We start from the raw sequence: 8582 nt of genomic DNA, 5'->3' as shown, positions 1-8582 counted from the left end.
TCTGTAGTATCGAGCCAGACTAGAAGGGTTCATGCAGCTTTTTCAAGGTTGGTTTGATGGAGGCAGTTTTAAGGGAATTATTCACAGTGCCTGAATTAAGAAAGTGTTTAGTGATTTATGATTGTATGAGTCCTGTGGGAACAGGGTCCAAGGGGCAGGTAGTTGACTTCATATTATGGACCATTTCAGAGACAGATGTTGGGGTTTTCAATGAGAATGTGGTGAAACTGCAGCTGGGAGGCTCGGTGTGAAGCAGAGGGACATGTCTGAATAAAGGGGTAGATTGTACAGTGAAACTGCAACTGGGAGGCTCAGTATGAAGCAGGGGGGCAGGTCTGAATAAAGGGGTAGATTGTACAGTGAAGCTGCAGCTGGGAGGCTCAGTGTGAAGCAGAGAGACAGGTCTGAATCAAGGGGTAGATTGGACAGTGAAGTAAATGCTCTTTATTGTGAATGTGGTGATTTGAAAAATGGTTGAACTAATTTCTTTACTACATAAAATATATTTCTGGGGCTCCCGTCACCATTTGAAATGAGATTGGTGAAGTACAACTTGTGTGCAGTGTTCAGTGCCACTTTGTATGCAGTCTGGTGATATACCAGGGACTGGGGATGCAGTTAGGTTTGTATGCAGTCTAATGATACACCAGGGACTGGGGATGCAATTAGGTTTGTATGCATTCTGGTGATGTACCAGGGCCTGGGGATGCAGTTAGGTTTGTATGCAGTCTGGTGATGTACCAGGGCCTGGGGATGCACAGTTAGGTTTGTATGCAGTCTGGTGATGTACCAGGGCCTGGGGATGCACAGTTAGGTTTGTATGCAGTCTGGTGATGTACCAGGGCCTGGGGATGCACAGTTAGGTTTGTATGCAGTCTGATGATATACCAGGGACTGGGGATGCAGTTACGTTTGAATGCAGTCTGATGATATACCAGGGACTGGGGATGCACAGTTAGCTTTGTTTTCCTCGAGGTCTTCTCCAGTTTGCTCCCAGCAGCATTCATAGAATCTAGATCACTGTTAAACTAGGCTGCAGAGCGTTTGTTTGACTGAATGAATATGACATTGCCTTAAATGCAGCATTAGATGTAAAGTTTACATTCTCATTCATTACAAATCTTCACCAATCAACACATCCTTTCATTTCAACGTATCAATATAATATTATTTAATGAAATACATTTTAAAAATACCTTTTTTTGTCATACTCCTGTTCTATAGCTAGTTGCCCCATTTATTTTCATATTTACGTTGTTAGTCAGGCAGATGTTTTAAATTTGCCTATTGCTAGGCTATTCGCTAATGCTAACTAGCTAGCTAACATCCCGACCATGAGTTCACTAAGCTACTCTCCTCCTGATAAAGAAGAGGAGGTCTGCTGGATGGAGAAAGAAACTCTGGTGAAAGAGGAGGAGGAATAGAAGGATGTTACAATACAAAAACAAGTAGAGGGCGAGGCTGTTACTGTGAAAGAAGAAGAGAAAGACGTTTCAGTGAAAGAAGAGGAAGACGTGTTCAGAGTGAAAGAGGACTAAGAAGATGTTCCAATAAAAGAAGAGGGGGAGGAACAGGGGAAGATAACTCACATCGAAAGAGGAGGAGGAGGCGACAAAGGATCTAATTAACAACCGTAAGTACTATCTTGGAAACGGGCACAAACTGTCTGCAGTTGTCTAACTAATGCAAGCTTAAACTGTAAGTCCTGCTCTTTATTATGTTGTTTATAATGTAGGAATTGATGAAGCTAAACTGCAACGTGTGTATACCATCAAAGAGCGGGCCACCAACAAAACGCATTAATCATGCATCCAATATATTATTTTAGTTAAATACTGTAGTCCACAATATCTATTATTATAGTGGTCTCTACAGTTTAAAAACGTCCCTAACAAATCAGACTTGTCATCAAATGTTTTTGGGTGCTTGCACTTATTTTACAGATACCTACCAATACAAATCAATACACACACAAGTCCCCAAAATAACAAGAAAGAAATTGAGAAATATCAGAATGCTGTCGGACTCCGGAATATAAATATTTAAGCCTCCCAAGTGGGGCAGCAGTCTAAGGCACTGCAGCTCAGTGCAAGAGGCAATCCCTGGTTCTAATCCAGGCTGTATGACAAGCAGCTGTGATCGGGAGTCCCATAGGGCGGCGCACAATGTTCAAGTGGGTTTGGCCGGCCGGGACGTCCTTGTCCCATCGCGCTCTAGCGATTCCTTGTGGCGGCCGGGCCCATGTACGCCGACTTTGGTCGCCAGCTGGACGGTGTTTCCTCTGACACATTGGTGTGTCTGGCCACATTGGTGTGTCTGGGTTATACAAGCAGTGTGTCAAGAAGTGCAGTGCGGCTTGGCAGAGTCGTGTTTCAGAGGATGCATGGCTCTCGACCTTCGCCTCTTCGAGTCCGTAGGGGAGTTGCAGCCATGGAGGAGGGTGAAAGGATAGCAGACCCAACTGTCAGTGAGAGAGGAGGCTATTCTGGATAGGGCAGGTACTTTTGTGTAGTTCTTGTCCCTAGAAGTGAGGACGGAGATAATAGTAACATAATATTCAGTGTGGTGTAATTTGACTATAATGAAGTCTGTTTCTTGTGAGGTTTTCTGTCCTCAGATAAAGAGCTCTATGAAAGCCAGTCTACATATGATGAGGTCACAATGAAGAGCTGTGGTTCTCAGTCCTGGGGACTCAGAGGCACATTGTTGTTTTTGCCTCAGCACTGCACAGCTGATTCAAATGATCAACTCACCATCAAGCTTCAAGTGGTATTTATGTATTCATTTGTGGTGCTATCCTTGATATGACCCTGTTATTGTCACATGCTACACATATGTGTGCCCATGCATCTATCAATCCAATGTTATCATGGATATTATACTTTAGTAATCCACAATGACCTGGTGATGTAACTGTTGAAGGAATTAAATTTCTCTGTTCTAATACCCAATTAAAATTAAACACTCTGTCAATTCATAAGAATTTGTAAGACCCTTATTTTATAGAAATGGACAGTGCCCGGTCTTAAAGTCAAATAGCAGCCTTTATTCACGAGAGTACTGCTCCTTACACATTTTACCACAGGTTATAAACTGAAAATGACGTCAGCGTTTTCCAAATGTTCCGTCTCTTCTTGACACTGGTAGAAAGGCTCTATAGTTCTCAAGCCTTCCCTCCTCGCCTAGAGCCAAGGTCAGCCAGTGTAGATAAGCATTCTAGTCAGTCTGGAGATATAGTTAATTCATTTCTACCAAGGAACAGACAGTCATTGTTCTAAACACTTGACCACATTCACACACATTATATTCAGTACTGGGATCAAGAAAGAAAACTCATACACATACAGAATAGTATTCTGATTAGTCAGTCCTGATTGAAATGTATACATCATTAGTCATCATTGATAAAAATTCCCTTAACAGTAACAGTTTAATAATTACATTGTCTTCCATATTCCTACAGATACATTGTAACTGGAGAATCCTTCTAAACGATTGCCTACAGTTAACGTGTAGGGCGCTGCACAGTTGGGTGACCAGGGTCATCTGGGACTGCCTCCTGGAGCAATTCAGGTGTGTGAAGGCTAACTGTGTCCTGCGTAACTTCATGAGGATGAACACGAGGACCAGGAGGGGATCTGCAGCTCGCCGCCGTGTGCCAGAGGAGAAGTCTGCTGCTCTGCAGAATGTTTCAAGGATGGGGTCCAACAACACAGCAAAGAGGCAATCGTGTGCTGGAGATCTTCACCTCCTACTTCTTCAAAGAGGGTGTTGTTCCCTGGCAACACCATAGACTAGACTATTGATAGAGGAATTCTTAATCCCTTTATGTTTTATTGCCAAAATCAATTCAATTCGCACTCATTTCTAATTCATGATAAGTTGTAAGTTTATCATTTGCATGAATTAGCAAGAGACCAGTCTTAAAAACAAGTTCAGCATTTATTCTTGATGAGTACTGACCCAAAATACAAAGAACATTACATTTTAAATCTAAAGAAGACATAAAATGACGTCATCAGTTACACCCCCTCTCCCAGCCTTACAATGGCGTAGTATTCGGTCCTGGAGATAGTTTCACTCCCCTCATAAACTACATTCCAACCTGCCTAAAGGATATACTTCTCTCTACTAATGGAATCCAACCAAAACATTTATTATCTGTTTGAAAAACTATCTTATCCTTTCCCAGGAGACACAGACACAATTCATTTCTGCTTACATTTTCAGTAACAGTACAATTAAGAACCCATACTTTTCAAATCATAACATAATAGTATTAGCATGAATGGTTCTAATCATTAAAGTATACATAATTGATCATCTAAACTATATTTTCCTCTATCAACTATGCACAACCAAAAGCTCTTTTAAGAGCCATTCACATTGCAGTAAAAGTATTGTTCCATTTACTTAGCTATGTCAACTGCAGTTATTCAATTCACAGTATTTCTCCCTTTGATTTCTACTTCTCATGTGAGGGTGCTGTTTAGGTAAGGGTGTGATGTCTATGCAAAAACAAAACAGGCTATTTTAAATCACTAATATTGAAAAAATGTAGAACAATTAGACACCCTATAACCGACACCTACACACTCATGTATCAATCTGATTGATGGATTGTGTTGTGCAGTAAGCAGGTTCAGATGTATAACTGTGGCTCCTTCCACCTTCAAAGAATAGGCAAGAGGGCCAACCGTGGAGAATACTAAGACACTTAATTATTTCTATAACTAAGCTATATTGTTTTGTCCTCGTGTGTCCGTTCATGTTTTTCAGTATAAAAGTACTCTGCAGCCACTTAGTGTGGTGTGGACACCAGGTGAGGCCACACACAGATTCCTGTTGAACACTATCGCTTTAACAACCTTATTTTCTCAATAACAGTCTCTCTCCTTCAATTCATCCCTCTCTCCCCTCCTCCCTAAATATTCTAGGTTATATCAGCTGTGTCGGTGAACCCCTCCTCTATCTGAACTGGCTAAATAGAGGGCACAGCATGATCAGAGGTGAGAGGTTACTTGGTCAGGACAACAGGAAGTATTATTAAAGATATGCTTTACATTGAAATACAGATAGAGATGCAGTAGTCCCAGATCCAAGGTCAGTTTTGCATTTCACCTCCTGATTGATGACTAACAATGTTAGAATAAAATAAAAACACAAGACTTAGAGCATGTTTATCTCTCCATATGTCTCTAGTCTGCAGATATGTTTTGATGTGAGAAAGGAAGCCAACCCCCAGTCCCATCATCGCCACATCACCTGCTTTTAAGATAACCTTTGGGCCGACTAGAGACATTATTATGTAATTGTGATTTATTTAAAAATTTTATTTCACCGTTATTTAACCAGGTAGGCTAGTTGAGAACAAGTTCTCATTTGCAACTGCGTCCTGGCCAAGATAAAGCATAACAGTGTGAACAGACAACACAGAGTTACACATGGAGTAAACAATTAACAAGTCAATAACACAGTAGGAAAAACGAGTCTATATACATTGTGTGCAAAAGGCATGAGGAGGTAGACAAATAATTACAATTTTGCAGATTAACACTGGAGTGATAAATGATCAGATGGTCATGTACAGGTAGAGATATTGGTGTGCAAAAGAGCAGAAAAGTAAATAAATATAAACAGTACGGGGATGAGGTAAATAAAATTGGGTGGGCTATTTACCGATAGACTATGTACAGCTGCAGCGATCGGTTAGCTGCTCAGATAGCAGATGTTTGAAGTTGGTGAGGGAGATAAAAGTCTCCAACTTCAGCGATTTTTGCAATTCGTTCCAGTCACAGGCAGCAGAGAACTGGAAAGAAAGGCGGCCAAATGAGGTGTTGGCTTTAGGGATGATCAGTGAGATACACCTGCTGGAGCGTGTGCTACGGGTTGATGTTGCCATCGTGACCAGTGAACTGAGATAAGGCAGAGCTTTACCTAGCATGGATTTGTAGATGACCTGGAGCCAGTGGGCCTGGCAACGAATATGTAGTGAGGGCCAGCCAACTAAAGCATACAGGTCGCAGTGGTGGGTGGTATAAGGTGCTTTAGTAACAAAACGGATGGCACTGTGATAAACTGCATCCAGTTTGCTGAGTAGAGTATTGGAAGCTATTTTGTAGATGACATTGCCGAAGTCGAGGATCGGTAGGATAATCAGTTTTACTAGGGTAAGTTTGGCGGCGTGAGTGAAGGAGGCTTTGTTGCGGAATAGAAAGCCGACTCTAGATTTGATTTTAGATTGGAGATGTTTGATATGAGTCTGGAAGGAGAGTTTACAGTCTAGCCAGACACCTAGGTACTTATAGATGTCCACATATTCTAGGTCGGAACCATCCAGGGTAGTAATGCTAGCCGGGCGTGCGGGTGCAGGCAGCGAATGGTTGAAAAGCATGCATTTGGTTTTACTAGCGTTTAAGAGCAGTTGGAGGCCACGGAAGGAGTGTTGTATGGCATTGAAGCTTGTTTGGAGGTTAGATAGCACAGTGTCCAAGGACGGGCCGGAAGTATACAGAATGGTGTCGTCTGCGTATAGGTGGATCAGGGATTCGCCCGCAGCAAGAGCAACATCATTGATATATACAGAGAAAATAGTCGGCCCGAGAATTGAAACCTATGGCACCCCCATAGAGACTGCCAGAGGACCGGACAGCATGCCCTCCGATTTGACACACTGAACTCTGTCTGCAAAGTAGTTGGTGAACCAGGCAAGGCAGTCATCAGAAAAACCGAGGCTACTGAGTCTGCCGATAAGAATATGGTGATTGACAGAGTCGAAAGCCTTGGCAAGGTCGATGAAGATGGCTGCACAGTACTGTCTTTTATCAATGGCCGTTATGATATCGTTTAGTACCTTGAGCGTGGCAGAGGTGCACCCGTGACCGGCTCGGAAACCAGATTGCACAGCGGAGAAGGTACGGTGGGATTCAAGATGGTCAGTGACCTGTTTGTTGACTTGGCTTTCGAAGAACTTAGATAGGCAGGGCAGGATGGATATAGGTCTGTAACAGTTTGGGTCCAGGGTGTCTCCCCCTTTGAAGAGGGGGGATGACTGCGGCAGCTTTCCAATCCTTGGGGATCTCAGACGATATGAAAGAGAGGTTGAACAGGCTGGTAATAGGGGTTGCGACAATGGCGGCGGATAGTTTTAGAAATAGAGGGTCCAGATTGTCAAGCCCAGCTGATTTGTACGGGTCCAGGTTTTGCAGCACTTTCAGAACATCTGCTATCTGGATTTGGGTAAAGGAGAACCTGGAGAGGCTTGGGCGAGTATCTGCGGGGGGGGGGGGGGGGGGCTGTTGGCCGAGGTTGGAGTAGTCAGGAGGAAGGCATGGCCAGCCGTAGAGAAATGTTTGTTGAAGTTTTCGATAATCATGGATTTATCGGTGGTGACCGTGTTACCTAGCCTCAGTGCAGTGGGCAGCTGGGAGGAGGTGCTCTTGTTCTCCATGGACTTCAGTGTCCCAGAACATTTTGGAGTTAGAGCTACAGGATGCAAATCTCTGCCTGCAGAAGCTGGCCTTTGCTTTCCTGACTGACTGCGTGTATTGGTTCCTGACTTCCCTGAACAGTTGCATATCGCGGGGACTATGAGAGAATATTTAGGTAGCACTGTGATTCATTAATCATGTGCTACTGTAACGGATGTGAAACGGCTAGCGAGTTAGCGGTGGTGCGCGCTAAATAGCGTTTCAATCGGTGACGTTACTTGCTCTGAAACCTTGAAGTAGTGGTTCCCCTTGCCCTGCAAGGGCCTTGGGTTTTGTGGAGCGATGGGTAACGATGCTTCGTGGGTGACTGTTGTTGATGTGTGCAGAGGGTCCCTGGTTCGCACCCGGGTATGGGCGAGGGGACGGACTAAAGTTATACTGTTACACTGCCTTACCTCTTTCCCTTTCTGTCTTTAACACCTCTCTCACCACCTCATGTATATACGACTTGCATCCTTGGTACAACATGATATTATATTCTACTCAATCCATAGGCTTTATTAATGTCATTCAGGCTGTTTTGAAGTTGATACAACTGGCTATGATAGCTGAGGTTCATAGCTAGGTTCTGAACTAATATGTATACCAAACGTTTGGGTCCATACACAGATCGGCGAGATAGCTTGCTTCACATCCATAGGCATACAGGTATTTTAAATAATAAACTGCACAATAAACAAGAACATAGTTAGCTACGTTATTTCATCTATCTGCATGGCAAATATCAGAAAGGCAAGCTTACCCAATTGTACATTAAATTTGCAGTAAATTATTCAGCTAGCTAGATTCTATATATCCACTGTTTCACAAAAGGACAGCCTGGTTTGCTGGTTGTTTCAGGATTCCCCAAAACAACCAGAAGTTCCATTTTAAACTCATGTCACAACACCCATAATGCCAGCTGGCTAATGTTAGCTAGTCTCCTAGCTGGTTAATGTTAGCTAGTCAGCTAGCTGGCTAATGTTAGCTAGTCAGCTAGCTGGCTAATGTTAGCTAGTCAGCTAGCTTGTTGAATCGTGATTATCGTAAATGAAAAAATAAAAATAATTGTTTGTCTCTACATTAACTAACATTCCTGTCAACTGTACATGT

Source organism: Oncorhynchus gorbuscha, linkage group LG26 (assembly GCF_021184085.1).
Source record: "Oncorhynchus gorbuscha isolate QuinsamMale2020 ecotype Even-year linkage group LG26, OgorEven_v1.0, whole genome shotgun sequence".
In the NCBI taxonomy this organism is placed as follows: Eukaryota; Metazoa; Chordata; class Actinopteri; order Salmoniformes; family Salmonidae; genus Oncorhynchus; species Oncorhynchus gorbuscha.
The sequence above is the reverse complement of the archived record's forward strand: the minus strand, read 5'-3'. Positions refer to the sequence as shown.